At 40.8% G+C, this 20,809-nt stretch overlaps 1 long non-coding RNA gene across 3 annotated transcripts in view; it reads left to right on the top strand.

Annotated features, from left to right (window-relative positions):
* The window catches only part of LOC133541480 (uncharacterized), a 136,950-nt gene that overhangs the window by 21,475 nt on the left and 94,666 nt on the right, over positions 1–20,809 (top strand). For all 3 annotated transcript variants that reach the window (XR_009803891.1, XR_009803893.1, XR_009803892.1), the window contains exon 3: positions 6,035–6,087. This is a non-coding gene — a long non-coding RNA (uncharacterized LOC133541480). The remainder of the gene's footprint in view (positions 1–6,034; positions 6,088–20,809) is intronic.

Genomic DNA, 20,809 nt, shown 5'->3' with positions numbered 1-20,809 from the left:
TCAGGAAAGACGAGGAAGGAATTTAAAAGGCAAAAAGCTACATGTGATTAAAAATCCTTTAATTTTTAAGGTTTTACTTTTTTCTTCTAAAATTGTCTTTCTGAAAGTTATAAGAAGCAAAGTAAAAAAATAAATGAATTTATTTAAACAAGTGAAGACAAAGTCTTTAAAATATTTTCTTGGATTTTCAAATTCTATTTGAGTTTTGTCTCTCAGAATTAAAAATGTCAAGCAAAGCGAGACCAGCTTGCTAGTAAATAAATTAAATTAAATTAAATTTGAGGCAGCTCACTGGTAAGTGCTGCTGGTAAATGCTGCTATTTGAGCTATTTTTAGAACAGGCCAGCGGGCAACTCATCTGGTCCTTGCGGGCTACCTGGTGCCCGCAGGCACCGCGTTGGTGACCCCTGCTCTAAACAAAGACTTAAAAAGTCGCAAGAATATCTTTTGAATCTAAAAAGAGACAACGGGAATTATATCAAACTGTTTTTTGATTTTGATTGGATGTGTCTTTGTGAAAATGCTTAAACTAAAATTAAAAAGTATGTTAGAGTTGGGGTGTAGGTGGAGGGAATGGTTATAAAGTCATCTAAAATAATTTGTATTTAAAAAGGGGGCAGATAAAAATAAAAATAGTATTCTTCCCTCTGTTCCTTTCTGATCATGGAAATGTATAGGGAACAAAAAAACAAACAATGAAAGTGTCAATCTTACATGGCTTGTATACATCCATCCATGTATATGCCAGGGGTCACCAACGCGGTGCCCGCGGGCACCAGGTAGCCCGTAAGGACCAGATGAGTAGTCCGCTGGCCTGTTCTAAAAATAGCTCAAATAGCAGCACTTACCAGTGAGCTGCCTCTATTTTTTTTATATACTAGCAAGCTGGTCTCGCTTTAGTCGACATTTTTCATTCTAAGAGAGTCAAAACTCAAATAGAATTTGAAAATCCAAGAAAATATTTAAAGACTTGGTCTTCACTTGTTTAAATATTTTTATTTTATTTTATTTTATTACTTTGCTTCTTATAACTTTCATAAAGACAATTTTAGAGAAAAATACGACCTTAAAAATTATTTAAGGATTTTTAAACACATATACCTTTTTACCTTTTTAAATTCCTTCCTCTTCTTTCCTGACAATTTAAATCAATCTTCAAGTATATATATATATATTTTTTATTGTAAAGAATAATTACATTTTAATCTAATCATTCATTTTAGCTTCTGTTTTTTCGACAAAGAATATTTGTGAAATATTTCTTCAAACTTATGATTAAAATTCAAAAAAAATATTCTGGCAAATCTAGAAAATCTGTTGAAACACATTTTAAATCTTATTTCAAAGTCTTTGGAGTTTCTTTTAAAAAAAATTTCTGGAAAATCTAGAAGAAATAATGATTTGTCTTTGTTAGAAATATAGCTCGGTCCAATTTGTTATATATTCTAACAAAATGCAGATTGTATTTTAACCTATTTAAAACATGTCATCAAAATTCTAAAATTAATCTTAATCAGGAAAAATGACTAATCATGTTCCATAAATTATTTTTTCAAAAAGTTTCGAATTAGCTGGTTTTCTCCTTTTTTTCGGCGGAATTTTGAATTTTAAAGAATCGAAATTGATGATAAACTGTAAAAATTAAATTCGTATTTTTTTCGTGTTTTCTCCTCTTTTAAACCGTTCAATTAAGTGTTTTTTTCATCATTTATTTTCTACAAAAAACCTTCCGTAGAAGGAAAAAAAATGTAGGACGGAATGACAGACAGAAATACCTATTTTTTTTGTGATATTTATGTTGTGAGAAATCATTAAGATGATCAGTGTTTCCACAAAGATACATATAATTAATTATTAATAATAACATAGACTTAAAGGTAAATTGAGCAAATTGGCTATTTCTGGCAATTAAAGTGTGTATCAAACTGGTAGCCCTTCGCATTGATCAGTACCCAAGAAGTAGCTCTTGGTTTCAAAAAGTTTGGTGACCCCTGGTCTATGCATTTTCATGAAAGGAATAACAAAAAATGATGATGAAGAGAATGCATATATGTAGTGATAACTTGAAACACAAAAGAAAGCAGATAAATGGAGGGGAAGAAAGAGAAAGCGAACTGTATTAACCTTGTAGATTGTTATTGTATCAATAAGTTGAGTTTTGTCAATGCGTTTTTTCTTTTGTTCCTGGTTTCGGATGCCGGTTTGTTTTCTCAAGGGTGAAAGAAGGGTCAAGTCAAAGGTCGGTCTAGCCGGCACGTCTTTGGATGTCTGGGGAGTTTACCTTGCCACTGATGAATTTAGACACGGGGTGACAAGCTGTCACAAAAAATACTGTTAGCTTGTTAAAATAGCACACAAAAAAAAAATAAATGTCCGAGCTAAACAGCTTTATCCAACTTTGTGTTTTGTTACAAGGTCTCGATTTTTTTCTCTATTTTCCTTTTACTATCAGACACTTCCTCGGTCAGGGAAAACGGCGACCCCTTTGACCCGCCCTCACACAAAGTTCTTTTTTACACGCGGCGCTTGAATTTCGTCTGCCGATGCGTAGAGCTGACAGCGGGGTGCGGAACAACGAGAAGCCGGAGTGGCCCATCGATCACAATGAAAGGGCAAACAAGATGGCGGTGGTGTGCTACATTCCTACGTGATCCACACAGCTGACGTTCCAGATAAATCGTTCTCAGGACTGACAAAAAGCCACAATGCTATTTAGTGACTGATACTGACATCGTAGAGCAAGGGGGTCGGCAACCCAAAATGTTAAAAGAGCCATCCATATTGGACCAAAAAGTTAAAAAAATATCTGTCTTAAGCCGCAAAAAATGATCCCCGCCTTCAGCCCAAATGCAGCTGAGATAGGCTCCAGTGACCCCAAAAGGGACAAGCGGTAGAAAATGGATGGATGTATCTGTTAAACCATACTCCGTTGTATTTCCAGGCCACAAAGTATGTCAAAATAGCGTCAAAAACATCACAAAATGCCACAATTTCAGAGGGCCTTTTTGAATATCCTGCTTGGTTTGGTGGTGGGCATCTTGATCGGACACTACTCGGATATCATCTCCATGTACCAATGTAAATTTTGTGTATTAGGGTTCGAATGACATCACGGTGCGAACTCAGTTTTATGTTTGATAATGTTATGTTTTGTTTTTGGACTCTTGTTTCCCGTTTTACACTTCCTGGTTTTGTTTGTTTCCATATTTATTCACACCTGTTTCTCATCATCATAGTCACTACTTTAGTCATTTGTTTTCTGTTCCTCGGCCTGGGAACTTCTGGGAACTTTGCTCGTGGCTCCAACCTTCATGCCATGCTGTTCGTTTTTGTCCACGCCAAGTAAGTTTTTGTTTGTATTTATGCCTCTGTGCAAGTTTTTGGTTTGTTGTGTATCATTGATAGTATCTTTTGTTTATTTGTAGATAGTCATGCCTTTGTGCTGTTTTGTTTGAAGTTTAGTATAGATTATTATCCGCTACCGAGCACGCCCTTTGTTTTGCCTCTTTGTATTTAATCTATTAATAAATTAATCATGCACCTGAATTCACGCCTGGCTCGTTCCAAATTCCCTCTGTATCGAAGAAACAAATCCAAGTCAAGGGCCTGACACGCTGCACTCTAGCCATATCAGAAAATCAGTCATACTGAAAACACGCAAAAATCAGAAATGTGCTGTGTAAGACAAGAACACATTTTTTCTATGCTTTCGAAATCGTAAGTAAAGTCTAACTTATAACCACTTGAAACCCGCCAACTATACCCCATTTACATGTCATGACCTGAATATTAACCAAAATATTAGCAATATCGTTATTGCAAGCGCTAACGTAGACAAAACTATTTTTTTTGCGGCACATTGATCTCAGAGAGATAACAAGCCCCCTGCTGCTGCTGCTGCTGCATTGTGTCTCAGATGGTGAAAGTTAATTCTAGATCAGTGGTTCTTAACCTGGGTTCGGTGAGTCGGCCTCAGGGGTTCGGCGGAGCCTCCGCCGCAGAAGTATGGACACATCCGAATTATCGTGTAAATAAAAACTTCTCCCTGTCGCCGTATTATGGATACCCTCAAACAATGTTCCCTCTGGTTTGCAGGTTTTTTGATTGATTGATTGAAACTTTTACTAGCAGATTGTACAATTGACCACTAAATGGTAACACCCGAATCGGTTTTTCAACTTGTTTAAGTCGGGGTCCACGTTAATCAAGTCATGGTAATGTGTGTAAGGTCGTGGTCCTGGTCGTGGAACTGTGGACCAGCTCTATACTCTCAGCAGGGTTCTTGAGGGTGCATGGGAGTTTGCCCAACCAGTCTACATGTGCTTTGTGGACTTGGAGAAGGCATTCGACCGTGTCCCTCGGGAAGTCCTGTGGGGAGTTCTCAGAGAGTATGGGGTACCGGACTGTCTTATTGTGGCGGTCCGCTCCCTGTATGATCGTGTCAGAGCTTGATCCGCATTGCTTGCTAGCAGTAAGTCGGACACGTTTCCAGTGAGGGTTGGACTCCGCTAAGGCTGTCCTTTGTCACCGATTCTGTTCATAACTTTTATGGACAGAATTTCTAGGCGCAGTCAAGGCGTTAAGGGGTTCCGGTTTGGTGGCTGCAGGATTAGGTCTCTGCTTTTTGCAGATGATGTGGTCCTGATGGCTTCATCTGGCCGGGATCTTCAGCTCTCAGTAAAACGGTTCGCAGCCGAGTGTGAAGCGACCGGAATGAGAATCAGCACCTCCAAGTCCGAGTCCATGGTTCTCGCCCGGAAAAGGGGGGAGTGCCATCTCCGGGTTGGGGAGGAGACCCTGCCCCTAGTGGAGCAGTTCAAGTACTTAAGAGTCTTGTTCACGAGTGGGGGAAGAGTGGATCGTGAGATCGACAGGCGGATCGGTGCGGCGTCTTCAGTAATGCGGACGTTGTACCGATCCGTTGTGGTGAAGAAGGAGCTGAGCCGGAAGGCAAAGCTCTCAATTTACCAGTCGATCTACGTTCCCATCCTCACCTATGGTCATGAGCTTTGGGTCATGACCGAAAGGATAAGATCACGGGTACAAGCGGCCCAAATGAGTTTCCTCCGCCGTGTGGCGGGGCTCTCCCTTAGAGATAGGGTGAGAAGCTCTGCCATCCGGGAGGAACTCAAAGTAAAGCCGCTGCTCCTCCACATCGAGAGGAGCCAGATGAGGTGGCTCGGGCATCTGGTCAGGATGCTACCCGAACGCCTCCCTAGGGAGGTGTTTAGGGCACGTCCAACCGGTAGGAGGCCACGGGGAAGACTCAGGACACGTTGGGAAGACTGTCTCCCGGCTGGCCTGGGAACGCCTCGGGATCCCCCAGGAAGTGCTAGACGAAGTGGCTGGGGAGAGGGAAGTCTGGGCTTCCCTGCTTAGGCTGCTGCCCCCGCGACCCGACCTCAGATAAGCGGAAGATGATGGATGGATGTGTGTAAGGTGTGTAATTTGTTGTGAAATCATGCACTGTGTTGGTTTTGTTCTGTGAACAAGGTGATGTTCATGCACGGTTCATTTTGTGCACCAATAAAAAGTTTTTCTTGAATTTGAAGAAAAACTACATTTTATTTTTCACTAAAGAAGGGTTCGGTGAATGCGCATATGAAACTGGTGGGGTTCGATACCTCCAACAAGATTAAGAATCACTGTTCTAGATCATAAATAATGTCCCTCACCTGGATAATAGGAGGATTTGTTCAAAAATCGAAGTTGTTCATCTGTGACATTCAATCCATAGAGATGAAGAAAAAAGACACAACCCTTCGTTTGGATTATTGATTGATTGAGACTTTTATTAGTAGATTGCACAGTACAAGTGACCACTAAATGGTAACACCCTAATAAGTTTTTCAACTTGTTTTATGTCGGGGTCCACGTTAATTAATTGATAGTATAAATATATACTATCAATAGTATAAATATATACTATCAGCATAATGCAGTCATCACAAAAGGTAATAATCATCAGAGTATATATATTGAATTATTTACATTATTTACAATCTATAATTATCTCTAATTCTCATCTCAACAGGAACACAAGAACATCCGAGCAGTGGGCATTCCAGTGAGAGCATACATTGTACAGTAAGTGATCGTTTTATGTTTTTAGTTTGTATGTCTTGTTTGGCAGTACTGCTACATTACATGATGCTTATATATGTTTCACTTAGTTTGCCTCTACACTGTATCTCGGCAAAATACGGCCCGTGGGCCACATGCGGCCCATTAAGATTTTCAATCCGGCCCGCCGGATGTTCTACATAGTTTTTTTTTTTTAGACCTTTAACATTAAACTGTAGCCGCCATTAAGATGTGCAGAGTTGTGTTTAAATTACTGTAAGTCTTAAAATATAGGAAGTATTTCAGTGGTTGAAATATGTGCTTTACGAGTTATTACGGTAATCTACGTCACAGCAGCTCAGACGAGGAACAAAGCAGAGTGGGCGGGGTTTGTTTTCAGAGCAGACACCTCGAAAGGCATATGCCAGAAGCGGATGCCAAAGCAAATTTTTACAACAAATTCCTGCATAAAAGTGATATGTGTTTATTACTCTTTGCGTTCATATTTTGCTCTTTACTACATTTTTGTTGTTTTGCTTGGTCTGAGAAGTAAAAGACGAGCGACGTCCATACGTTGTTAATATTCAGTGTTTTATTGATAATAGTTAAAATTGTAAATCCCACTATCTTTATTTTAATGTACATGTTGGATGTCCCATTCAGTAAAAAACTGTAAAAATTCCATTCCGTTTTTTTTAGATGGTCTGTTTTTAGAATTCTATCAGACATTGTGACTTTTGGTATTTGTGTTCCGGGAAAAAAAAAGGTACCCACACACACTGTAAGCAGATTTTACAGCTAAATGTGTATATATCATTTATACACATTGGCCCCATAAAACACAGTTTTTTTCTCTCAATGTGGCCCCCAAGTCAATATTTGCCCAGCTCTGATCTACACTAAGACAACTAAGGTTATACATGGTATAACCCACCTAACCTTATCCCTGTCCATACACACACACACACACACACACACACAATACCATTGTTTAAAGGCCTACTGAAACCCACTACTACCGACCACGCAGTCTGATAGTTTATATATCAATGATGAAATATTAACATTGCAACACATGCCAATACGGCCTTTTTAGTTTACTGAATTAAAATTTTAAATTTCCCGCTGAGTTTCTTGTTGAAAACGTCGTGGAATGATGACGCGTGTTTGTGATGTCTCGGGTCGGAGGGGACATAGCCCAGCATCACTTACGGCTAAAAGTCGTCTGTTTTCATCGCATAATTACACAGTATTTTGGAGTTCTGTGTTGCTGAATCTTTTGCGATTTGTTAAATTAATAATGGAGACCATAAAAGAAGAATGCTGTAGTTGGAAAGCGGTGGATTGCAGATGCCTTTAGCAACCTTTGTTTTTTGTGAAGCTTTAACACCGAGCGGTCAAGCAAACATGTTTCTCTACGTCAACCAGCAAGTTTTTGGATAGGAAAATTTGTGATATTAAGTCGGCTCTTACCGGAGACTTGAGTAGATTATGCGACCTCTTACTGGAGCTGTCAAAAGGGCAGCTGTGATCTTGGCTCCTCCATTGGCTTCTGTCAGAGGCACCGGCGTTCACCGCAGTCCCTCGACTTTGAGGTATGACTTTATAATTTCACTAAAACACTATTAACACAATAAGCAGATAAGGGATTTTCCAGAATTATCCTAGTAAATGTGTCTAATAACATCTGAACCACTTACACCAGTGGTTCTCAAATGGGGGTACGTGTACCCCTGGGGGTACTTGAAGGTATGCCAAGGGGTACGTGAGATTTTTTTTTTTAAATATTCTAAAATCAGCAACAATTAAAAAATCCTTTAAAAATATATTTATTGAATAATACTTCAAAAAATATGAATGTAAATTACTAAATTGGAATTTTAAATTTCCCGCAGAGTTTCTTGTTGAAAACGTTGCGAATTGATGACGCGTATGATGACGTGTGTTTGTGACGTTATTGGTTGGAGGGGACATACTAGATCAGCACTACTTGCGGTTAAAAGTCCTCGAGGTATGTCTTTACAATCTCACTAAAACACTATTAAATCAATAAGCAGATAAGGGACCTTCCAGAATTATCCTATTAAATGTGTCTAATTACATCTGAAACGCTCACACTGCCACCGCCCGGAGCCGTCGATTTATTTTATCATATTTATTTATTTATTTTTTCTAGTCCTTCACTATCAATATCCTCATCCACGAATCTTTCATCCTCGCTCAAATTAATGGGAAAATTGTCATTTTCTTGGTCCGAATAGCTCTTGCCGCTGGAGGCTCCCATTATTAACAATGTGAGGACGTGAGGAGCCCTCACCTTTTGTGACGTCATCGTCTGCGACTTCCGGTAAAGGCAAGGCTTTTTTATCAGCACAAAAAGTTGCGAACTTTATCGTCGATGTTCCTTACTAAATCCTTTCAGCAAAAATATGGCGAAATTATCTAGTATGACACATAGAAGGGAACTGCTATCCCCGTTTAATTAAGAAAATCTCATATCAGTAGGCCTTTAAGCTTAGGTTTAAGACACATTGTGTGTGTGAATGGGTGAATGTGGAAATAGTATGAAAGCGCTTTGAGTTCCTTAAAAAAAAAAAGGTAGAAAAGCGCTATACAAGTATAATCCATTTACCATTTAAGACCCCCTGCCTCCTCAGTCCGCAGGCACAACGCGACCTAGTACGCATGCGCAGATGCGCATATATTACGTCATAGTCACCTCTGACCTGGAATTGTATCTTTACCCGGCATATAGACATTCAAGTTGTAAAACTGGCCCTATTGTAGTGAATCACACCTGAGCCATCGTAAGTGAATCAAATCTTTAATGGACGTGTGAAAGTAAACAATGTGATTAACATGTATAACAATCAATTTGGTGATCTAGATATCTGGTCAAGATACGCCTCAATCTTTTGCCTTCACCTTCATTATCCATTCTTGTAATCCTGCCGGTGCTTGGAGGCTGAAAATGGCGGTCATTCTCGACGACTGCAACCACTGACTGTTGGTTCGTTTTCACGGCTCCTTCATGGCTTCACAGTAGTTATGGAGTACAAAACTATACGTTGAGTAATCGCTCGTCATACTTGCAGACAATCAATCAATCAAAGTTTACTTATAAAGCCTGAAATCACGTGTCTCAAAGGGCTGCACAAGCCACAACGACATCCCCGTCTGCTCCGCATGCAGTGAGTCTTTGCTGTCGTCAAGTATTTCTGTTTTTGTTTACTTTGCAGCTAGTTCAGTTTTAGAATTGTTTTGCATAGCCATCCCTAAGCTTCAATGCCTTTTCTTAGCGACACTCACCTTTTTGTTTATTTTTGGTTTAAGCGTTGGATACGTTTTTACCTGTACCTTGCCTCCCGCATATTGTGATCACCACAAACCATGTTCCCGACGTATATAAAGCAATTAGCTACCGGCTGCCACCTACTGATATGGAAGAGTATTACACGGTTACCTTGTCGAGCTCTAGACAGCACAGACACTTAACAACGGCACTGTTAACGGCTTCCTGCCGCCATTGTGTGGGTTGCATGGATCAGTAACGGAAGATATCGCCTTGCACAGGTTTGACTCTTTATTCTTGCAAAGTCACTCGCAGTGTCAGTCGGTCCCTCTTTCAGTGCCTCCTTCTCTGCTCGCGCCGGTCTCCTTTTCAGTCGCCCGTCTTCCTGTGCTGGTCTTTGTCGCTCCGTGGCTCTCATTGGTTCTCCCTCGTCTGCTCGCTCGTCTGGTCTTCCGTCTGGTTGTTTGTCTCTCTCCTTCTACTTCCGCCCCGATCGCTCCTCCTTCTCCCCTTTTGTACTACAGGAGAAGATGCAGGGATTGAGAGCAGGTGTCCGACTTACGCACCTGACTCGGATTGCTGCAGCAGCACTCCAGGTGTGCCCCGCCTCCCCGTTACGCTGCATACTCCGCCTCCTGGCCGCCATCTTGGGTAGGACCAGTATTGGTCCTATCCCGTTGTTGGCCAGTCGGATCCACCTCTCCACAGGCCCATTTGCGGATCATAATTGCTGGTTTGCAAAAAAAAGACTATCTCAGTTGTTGTCCCCTCTGAAATGATAGGAGAATGCAACTTTCAGAAGGATGTCACTTGTGGCTGTGCAGAATTGAACCGTCACTTAAGCTCGTGACAAAACAAACATTGCGTGAATGCCAGTCATGCCCACAATCTCAATGGCATTCTGAGGGTTAACAAAGCAAGGAAGCTGGCATGAATGTTAACCCCATCCCACCCCCCCACCGCCCCTGCCCCCACACATCTGATGTCTTGCAGGTGCACAGGCTAACATGGCGAAGCCTTGCAACAGTGTCTGGGTGGCAGGGGTGGAAGTGCAGCAGAGATAATCCCCCCAGCTTTTCCCCCTTAAGTCCTCTGCACGTTGGGCAGATCAGGGGGAGTGGAAGGTGGGTGGCGGGCGGTGCTACCCCGTGGTAGTCACCCGGCCTTGGAGTCGTCCACCTGACCAGCCTGCACAAACTGCACTGGAAACCGTTGGCGTGTCCTCACCCAATGAAGTCTATGTGTGAACGAGTGATTTAATGGCGTAAAAGAGGGGTAGGGCAGGGTCAGCAGGTTAATGTGTTCAATATGGCCACAACGATGGGGAGAGATAAAGATGATAGGTTAACCCCGGCAGGTCGAAAGGTCTCGAAAGAGACCCCGAGGAGAGACCATTGCAACACCAGCTGACAGGATGTGCTCATTCCCCGAATACTTTTCAGTCCTCTGCCGTTTGTCCACATATAGTGGGGCAAAAAAATATTTAGTCAGCCACCGAATGTGCAAGTTCTCCCACTTAAAATGATGACAGAGGTCTGTAATTTTCATTATAGGTACACTTCAACTGTGAGAGACAGAATGTGAAAAAAAATCCAGTAATTTATATTGTAGGAATTTTAAAGAATTTATTTGTAAATTATGGTGGAAAATAAGTATTTGGTCAACCATTCAAATCTCTCACTGATGGAAAGAGGTTTTGGCTCAAAATCTCACGATACATGGCCCCATTCATTCTTTCCTTAACACGGATCAATCGTCCTGTCCCCTTAGCAGAAAAACAGCCCCAAAGCATGATTTTTCCACCCCCATGCTTCACAGTAGTAATGGTGTTCTTGGGATGCAACTCAGTATTCTTCTTCCTCCAAACACGACGAGTTGAGTTTATACCAAAATGGATACATGGATGATACAGCAGAGGATTGGGAGAATGTCATGTGGTCAGATGAAACCAAAATAGAACTTTATGGTATAAACCCAACTTGTCATGTTTGGAGGAAGAAGAATACTGAGTTGCATCCCAAGAACACCATACCTACTGTGAAGCATGGGGGTGGAAACATCATGCTTTGGGGCTGTTTTTCTGCTAAGGGGACAGGACGATTGATCCGTGTTAAGGAAAGAATGAATGGGGCCATGTATCGTGAGATTTTGAGTCAAAACCTCCTTGCATCAGTGAGAGCTTTGAATGGTTGACTAAATACTTATTATCCACCATAATTTACAAATAAATTATTTAAAATTCCTACAATGTGAATTCCTGGATTTTATTTTCACATTCTGTCTCTCACAGTTGAAGTGTACCTATGATGAAAATTACAGACCTCTGTCATCATTTTAAGTGGGAGAACTTGCACAATCGGTGGCTGACTAAATACTTTTTTGCCCCACTCTATGTCCAAGCCTCTGGTAAATGCTGGCGTTCAACGACAAAAAAGCTCTGGATGAGAGTCCAGAAATTACAGTTAATGACACCCCTCCGCCAAGTCCCTCGCCGCGGAACCGCAGTAAACCGAAGTCGCTCAGAACCTCGCCGTAACCCTCGCCGTCTTTCCGTCATTAGAGCGCTTATCATGTGACACCAGAGGCTTGGCTGCAGACCTGAAAGCCACAGCTTTAGCACAGCTCGTGTAACAGTAAAGGTTCACGTCGATGACAGTTTTCCATTGCGGACCACCGTGGTGGTGGTCTTTGCACCGATAATGTCCTGCGGACGAAGGCCGGGGGGCAAATGTGAGAATACGGCATTAAAAATAAGAGGAGACAGCTAAACTAAAGGGGGTAAAACTCCCAAGGATCTATGATTTGTGAGAGTCCAACAATTGTACTAATTGTTTGGGAACTAGGACTTTCACACGGTGACACCTTGAAATGGAGTTTTATGTGCACGTACTGTAATTGTGACTTCTAATGAGTGCAGTTTGCATTGTGCTGTGGTGAGATGGGTGTAAAGTTACATGTGAAAGGACTCGGTGGGATTTTTCACTGACGATTCCTCTCAGGAGGATCATGCAAAGGTTTTCCAGGTCAATAATAAACAGAAGCACGCGATGCTTTCCGCATGGTCGGAAAGTGAAGGCAATAGTCAGTGGAGTCTTTCGTTGTTTACCCGTACCTCTACAAAGCCCAAAACCAGTGAAGTTGGCACGTTGTGTAAATGGTAAATAAAAACAGATTACAATGATTTGCAAATCCTTTTGAACTTATATTCAATTGGATAGACTGTACAGACAAGACACTTAAAGGCCTACTGAAACCCACTACTACCGACCACGCAGTCTGATAGTTTATATATCAATGATGAAATATTAACATTGCAACACATGCCAATACGGCCTTTTTAGTTTACTAAATTAAAATGTTAAATTTCCCGCTGAGTTTCTTGTTGAAAACGTCGTGGAATGATGACGCGTGTTTGTGATGTCTCGGGTCGGAGGGGACATAGCCCAGCATCACTTACGTCTAAAAGTCGTCTGTTTTCATCGCATAATTACACAGTATTTTGGAGTTCTGTGTTGCTGAATCTTTTGCGATTTGTTCAATTAATAATGGAGACTATAAAAGAAGAATGCTGTAGTTGGAAAGCGGTGGATTGCAGATGCCTTTAACAACCTTTGTTTGTTGTGAAGCTTTAACACCGAGCGGTCAAGCAAACATGTTTCTCTACGTCAACCAGCAAGTTTTTGGATAGGAAAATTGTGATATTAAGTCGGCTCTTACCGGAGACTTGAGTAGATTATGCGTCCTCTTACTGGAGCTGTCAAAAGGGCAGCTGTGATCTTGGCTCCTCCATTGGCTTCTGTCAGAGGCACCGGCGTTCACCGCAGTCCCTCGACTTTGAGGTATGACTTTATAATCTCACTAAAACACTATTAACACAATAAGCAGATAAGGGATTTTCCAGAATTATCCTAGTAAATGTGTCTAATAACATCTGAATCGCTTACACCAGTGGTTCTCAAATGGGGGTACGTGTACCCCTGGGGGTACTTGAAGGTATGCCAAGGGGTACGTGAGATTTTTTTTTTTTAAATATTCTAAAATCAGCAACAATTAAAAAATCCTTTATAAATATATTTATTGAATAATACTTCAAAAAATATGAATGTAAGTTCATAAAGTGTGAAAATAAATGCAACAATGCAACATTCAGTCTTGACAGCTAGATTTTTTTGTGGACATGTTCCATAAATATTGATGTTAAAGATTTATTTTTTTGTGAATAAATGTTTAGAATTAAGTTCCTGAATCCAGATGGATCTCTATTACAATCCCCAAAGAGGGCACTTTAAGTTGATGATTACTTCTGTGTATAGAAAGATTTATTTATAATTTATTCACTTGTTTATTTTTCGACAAGATTTTATTTATTTTTTATATCTTTTTTTCCAACTATTTCAAGAAAGACCACTACATATGAGCAATATTTTGTACTTTTATACAATTTAATAATATAGTGCTGTATTTTACTTCTTTATCTTTTTTTTTTCAGCCAAACAGGCTTTGCTCTGATTAGGGGGTACTTGAATTAAAAAAATGTTCACAGGGGGTACATCACTGAAAAAAGGTTGAGAATCGCTGGCTTACACTGCCATCGCCTGGAGCTGTCGCCTTTTTTTTTTTTTTTTTTAGTGCTTCACTCTAACTTTCCTCATCCACGAATCTTTCATCCTTGCTCAAATTAATGGGAAAACTCGTCGCTTTCTCGATCCGAATTGCACTTGCTGCTGGTGGCCATGATTATAAACAATGTGAGGATGTGAGGAGCTCTACAACCCATGACGTCACGCGCACATCGTCTGCTACTTCCGGTAAAGGCAAGGCTTTTTTATTAGCGACCAAAAGTTGTAAACTTTATCGTCGATGTTCTCTACTAAATCCTTTCAGCAAAAATATGGCAATATCGAGAAATGATCAAGTATGACACATAGAATGGACCTGCTATCCCCGTTTAAATAAGAAAATCTAATTTCAGTAGGCCTTTAAGGTTCGAACTGGAAAACTTTTTTTTTTGCAAACATTAGCTTATTTGGAATTCGATGCCTGCAACTGTTTCAAAAAAGCTGGCACAAGTGGCAGACAAGACTGAGAAAGTTTCAAAGTACTCAACGATTCCCAATGTTGGTACTTTTGTGGTAATTAATATGAATTGTTTGATAATGAGCTGATAATAGCTGTGCTGTCCAGTTATTATATCTTTATTTCTTCCACTTCTGAATCTCATTTGCAAGTATGCAATCATTTCAGTTTGTTGTCGTTAGTTGCCATGGTCAGGAAATAGTCTACGGGCAATAAGCTGATTGCTCCAATATTTTCTTTAGTTAAACCCTACAAGGTGTTTATACTCAGACGGCCGGATTTACAAATTTCCCAAAATGACACGTGCTAATTAGCATGTGCAAACTGTAAAATTGTGCGCACTATTAGTGGCAGTGTTGTGGGTAGTCAACTAAGACTGAGTGCACGATTCATGACAATTGCAAAAGTGGTGCAGACCGCCCTATTTAAATGAGGTTTTTGCGGCTGTACCCAAGGAGACACTAATTTTCTTCCAGATTCATGGCATCATATGCTCCAACCTCTGGCGTTTCGTCAAGTTGTTTACATGCAGTACCTAAATAATATGTACCACCTTTCTTGGGCTATATTGAAGCACAATCTAGACCACAGAACTTATTTTTAGTGTGGAAGGCGCTAGCGTTGTACCCTGTTGCTCCTAAATATTGAGTATCATCCATTTTCTACCGCTTGTCCCTTTTTGAGGTCTCGGGGGATGCTTGAGCTTATTCCAGCTGCACTCCAGCGGAAGGTGGGGTACACTCTGGGCAGGTCGCTACCTCATTGCAGGGCCAACAGAGAGACAGATAACATTCACACTCACATTCACACACTAGGGCCAATTTAGTGTTGCCAATCAGCCTATCCCCAGGTGCATGTCTTTGGAGGTGGGAGGAATCCGGGGTACCCGGAGGGAGCCCATGCAATCATGGGGAGGACATCCAAACTCCACACAGAAAGACCCTGAGCCCAGGGGTTAAACTCAGGATGTTCGTATTGTGAGACACAAGCATGGTGCGCTAAAATGATCCAGGTGCAAGACGATGCATGTAGCAAGAATATTCTTTCTTGGTATTTACATTTTTGACAATTCAATCCTTCATGGATGGAGGATTTTCTGTCCATAATTTGTATTTGCAGCACGATAGTCTTCTTTCTCACTTCCATGTGTGCGTAACTGTGTCAATTTGCATGTTTTTTCTAGACACAAAAACGTTACACAACCAATTTCAGTCTTGATAAATCACATCACATTTGTATCTCCTCCTCACAGTATTGTGGCTGTTCTGATAATAAGCATAGTCTGCATATACATGAAGACAGACACACTAAATAGATTGTGTTCGCTATTTTGTCTGCGATGCAATTCTCTGCGCACGAGCGAAGCTATCAAGTTTGCACACGTAGTACATGCACATTTTTAGTGGATCAGACCTTAAGTATTGTACTGTTTAATTAAAACATTTATCTCAGGTGTATTTTTGATTACCAACTTTAACCTGCTCAGTGGCCTTGTGGCTAGAGTGTCCGCCCTGACATCGGTAGGTTGTAAGTTCAAACCCCCGCCGAACCATACCAAAAACTATAAAAATGGGACCCATTGCCTCCCTGCTTGGCACTCTGCTTCAAGGGTTGGAATTGGGGGGTCAAATCACCAAAGTGATTCCCAAGCATGGCCACGGCTGCTGCTCACTGCTCTACTCACCTCCCAGGGGGTGGAACAAGGGGATGGGTCAAATGCAGAGAGTAATTTCATTACACATAGTGCAGGGGTCACCAACCTTTTTGAAACCAAGAGCTACTTCTTGGGTACTGATTAATGCGAAGGGCTACCAGTTTGATACACACTTTAAAAAATTGCCAGAAATAGCCAATTTGCTCAATTTACCTTTAATAAATAAATGTGTATATATATATATATTAAAAAAATGGGTATTTCTGTCCGTCATTCCGTCGTACATTTTTTTTCCTTTTACGGGAGTTTTTTGTGTACAGAATAAATAATGAAAAAACACTTAATTGAATGGTTTAAAAGAGGAGAAAACAGGAAAAAAATGAAAATTAAATTTTGAAATAGTTTATCTTCAATTTCGATTCTTAAAAATTCAAAATTCAACCGAAAAAAAGAAGAGGAAAACTAGCTAATTCGAAACTTTTTGAAAAAAAAAAAAAAAAAATTTATGGAACATCATTAGTAATTTTTCCTGATTAAAATTAATTTTTGATGACATGTTTTAAATAAGTTAAAATCTAATCTGCACTTTGTTAAAATATATAACAAATTGGACCAAGCTATATTTCTCACAAAGACAAATCATTATTTCTTCTAGATTTTCTAGAACAAAAATTTTTAAATAAATTCAAAAGACTTTGAAATAAGATTTAAATTTGATTCTAAAGATTTTCTAGATTTGCCAGAATATTTATTTGGAATTTTAATCATAAGTTTGAAGAAATATTTCAAAAATATTCTTTGTCGAAAAAACAGAAGCTAAAATGAAGAATTAAATTTATTTATTATTCTTTACAATAAAAAAAAAAATACTTGAACATTGATTTAAATTTTCAGGAAAGAAGAAGGAATTTAAAAGGTAAAAAGGTATATGTGTTTAAAAATCCTAAAATCCTTTTTAAGGTTGTATTTTTTCTCTAAAATTGTCTTTCTGAAAGTTTTAAGAAGTAAAGTAAAAAAATAAATGAATTTATTTAAACAAATGAAGGCCACGTCTTTAAAATATTCTCTTGGATTTTCAAATTCAATTTGAGTTTTGGTCTCTCTTAGAATTAAAAATGTCGAGCAAAGCGAGACCAGCTTGCTAGTAAATAAATATAATTTAAAAAATAGAGGCAGCTCACTGGTAAGTGCTGCTATTTGGGCTATTTTTAGAACAAGCCAGCGGGCGACTCATCTGGTCCAGATGAAAATCAAGATCAAGCGAGCTTTTGCCTTCCTGCTCCACGGGAGGTTTTTGTCCTCCTTGAAGTCTCTTAAGGACACCTGCGTTACCGTGTGACAGGTGTACCGCCCCAGTCAAACTCCCCACCTGCATCGCGGGCACCGCGTAGGTGACCCCTGACCCAGTGTGTGTGTGACGATCAGTCGTACTTTAGCTTTAGGTGTTGAAAATGCCATTTAAAATTGCCAATGCTCATCAGTAGCATGTGCATGTTTATCCAATTCAAATTAACATTGAGCAAGCTTAAAAATTTGAGCTGAACTTTCTGGCGCTTTATGTCCGGCAGGCTTGCTTTATTCGTATGAACAATTGCAACAATATCTACAGGACGTTCACCAAAAATACGTATGTTGGCTCGCCGAGTGCTATAAAGTTAAAGTTAAAGTGCCAATGATTGTCACACACACACTAGGTGTGGGGAAATTTGTCCTCTGCATTTGACCCATCCCCTTGATAAAATAAACAAATAAATGGGTTGTACTTGTATAGTGCTTTTCTACCTTCAAGGTACTCAAAGCGCTTTGACACTACTTCCACATTTACCCATTCACACACACATTCACACACTGATGGAGGGAGCTGCCATGCAAGGCGCCAACCAACACCCATCAGGAGCAAGGGTGAAGTGTCTTGCTCAGGACACAACGGACGTTAAGGGGGTCGGTACCAGGTGGGAATTGAACCCTGGACCCTCGGGTTGCACACGGCCACTCCGCCACCGCGCCACGCCGATCACCCCCTGGGGGGGTGAGGTGAGCAGTGAGCAGCAGCGGTGGCCGCGCCCGGGAATCATTTTGGTGATTTAACCCCCAATTCCAACCCTTGATGCTGAGTGCCAAGCAGGGAGGTAATGGGTCCCATTTTCATAGTCTTTGGTATGACTCGGCCGGGGTTTGAACTCACAACCTACCAATCTCAGGGCGGACACTCTAAACACTAGGGCACTGAGTAGGTCATGTGGTCATTTAGTCGGTGGCGTTTCTGCAACCAGACGTCACGTCACTAACAAACCAGGTATCGGACATTGGTGTCATTTGATTTGATGTGATTGAGTAGGACCGTAGGAATTCGGCCCCCATCTCTACACCTGGTAGTGCATTACTCCAGGTATTCGGTGGTTGTTTGTCCTTAGGACTGGGACAAGATGTACCTCAACTCTTGCCCAAAAAGTCCACTGGTATGGGATTCAGCTCACTCCTATTGTAAATTACCTCCTGAGCCTCCATTCACTGAAGTAATAATACCAGTTTTTCATGGTCTGGTTATATAGTTCCACTTTAGAAACTAACTCTCTCGATCATTCATCACTCACTCATCAATGACGACAGCATCTCTACAGATTAGAGAGAGTGAAATGTCCACAGACGTGTGGATGTCTCCTTCCAGTCCGTCTTCACGTGTGCATGATGAGGATCACGTTTCATCCTGCCGTTTGTCGACTCCCGCTCTCAAGAAAACAACAGACCTTCCACCGCGGAACACTTACGCTCGACCCCGGCGAGCTGCCTGTGGGTCATGATGTCAGGGCTGAGTGCTGACAAAAATCTTATCAGCGTGCGGGTGGAGAAGCAAACGGTAGCTGAATGAGACGAGCGCTGATAGAGACACAACAAACACAATAATAATCAGCCTCGACAATCGGGTGACATCAGGTAGCCCGCAGTTGACCTCGCCAAAGCTGCCAGATAAGAAAAAAAACAACAAACCTGGGGGTTTATTCGAGAACATGGAGAGGTGGGGCTTCGGTTGAATGGCGGACGTGATATAAATTTGTTGTGGTGTTGCGATGAGCTGACGTTTTTGCATCCATCCATCGGACACCGTGAAGTCACTGAGAAGCATTGTTTGGACGGAATATAATACACTATCCTTGTGTTGAAACAAGATGAGCAAAGTCAAATGTCCTCATATCGCTTCTTCATGCAGGCTTTGGCTTCATCTCAGAAGGAGTTATGTGCACGTTTGCTTTTGTGGAATGTTTAGGAGAGCTAGACTTTTGACAAGAACAAGAACGTTTGATGATATTAGGCCTATACTGGCTCACCTGCACTGGCTTCCTGTGCACTTAAAGGCCTACTGAAATGAGATTTTCTTATTTAAACGGGGATGGCAGGTCCATACAATGTGTCATTCTTCATCATTTCGCGATATTGCCATATTTTTGCAGAAAGGATTTAGTAGAGAACATCCACAATAAAGTTCGCAACTGTCGGTGTTAAGAGAAAAGCCTCCACCAGAAGTCGCAGACGATGACGTCACATGTTTGATGGCTCCTCACATATTCACATTGTTTATAATGGGAGCCTCCAACAAAAAGTGCTATTCGGACCGAGAAAACGACAATTTCCCCATTATTTTGAGCGAGGATGAAAGATTCGTGTTTGAGGATATTGATAGCGACGGACTAGGAAAAAAAACAAAAAACGCAAATGCATTGGGACTTATTCCGATGTTTTTAAACACATTTACTAGGATAATTCTGGGAAATCCCTTATCTTTTTATTGTGTTGCTAGTGTTTTAGTGAGTTTAATAGTACCTGATAGTCGGAAGGGTGTCTCCACGGGTTTGTTGACGCCAATGTCTCAGGGAAGTCAACGGCAGCTTCATGGACGGCCTAAGCTCAGCTTTTCTCCAGTAAGAAGCGACTTTTTAACCACAATTTTCTCACCGGAACCTGCTGGTTGACATTTGGTCTGGATCCATGTTAGCTTGACCGCGCTCTGATCCATAATAAATTTTCACCTCCGAGAATTTTAAACAAGCAATCACCGTGTGTTTGTGTGGCTAAAGGCTAAAGCTTCCCAACTCAGTCTTGCTACTTTGACTTCTCCAATATTAATTGAACAAATTCGCAAAAGATTCAGCAACACAGATGTCCAAAATACTGTGTAATTATGCCGTTAAAGCAGACGACATTTGGCTGTGTGTGCGTAGCGCTCATACTTCCTAAAAACCCGTGACGTCTGCGTACACGTCATCATTACACAACGTTTTCAAGACGAAACTCCCGGGAAATTTAAAATTGTAATTTAGTAAACCAAAAAGGCCGTATCGGCATGTGTTGCAATGTTAATATTTCATCATTGATATATAAACTATCAGACTGCGTGGTGGGTAGTAGTGGGTTTCAGTAGTCCTTTAAGATGCGACTTCAAGGTTTTACTACTTACGTATAAAATACTACACGGTCTAGCTCCATCCTATCTTGCTGATTGTATTGTACCATATGTCCCTGCAAGAAATCTGCGTTCAAAGAAATACGGCTTATTAGTGATTCCCAGAGCCCAAAAAAGTCTCTGGACTATAAAGCATTCAGTATTTGGGTTCCAGTACTCTGGAAGGCCTTCCCGGTAACAGTTAGCGATGCTACCTCAGTAGAAGCATTTAAGTCCCATCTTAAAACTAATTTGTATACTCTAACCTTTAAATAGACCCCCCTTT

The sequence above is a fragment of the Nerophis ophidion genome, linkage group LG23 (assembly GCF_033978795.1).
Source record: "Nerophis ophidion isolate RoL-2023_Sa linkage group LG23, RoL_Noph_v1.0, whole genome shotgun sequence".
Lineage (NCBI taxonomy): Eukaryota > Metazoa > Chordata > Actinopteri > Syngnathiformes > Syngnathidae > Nerophis > Nerophis ophidion.
This window is presented reverse-complemented; position numbering and strand designations above follow the sequence as displayed.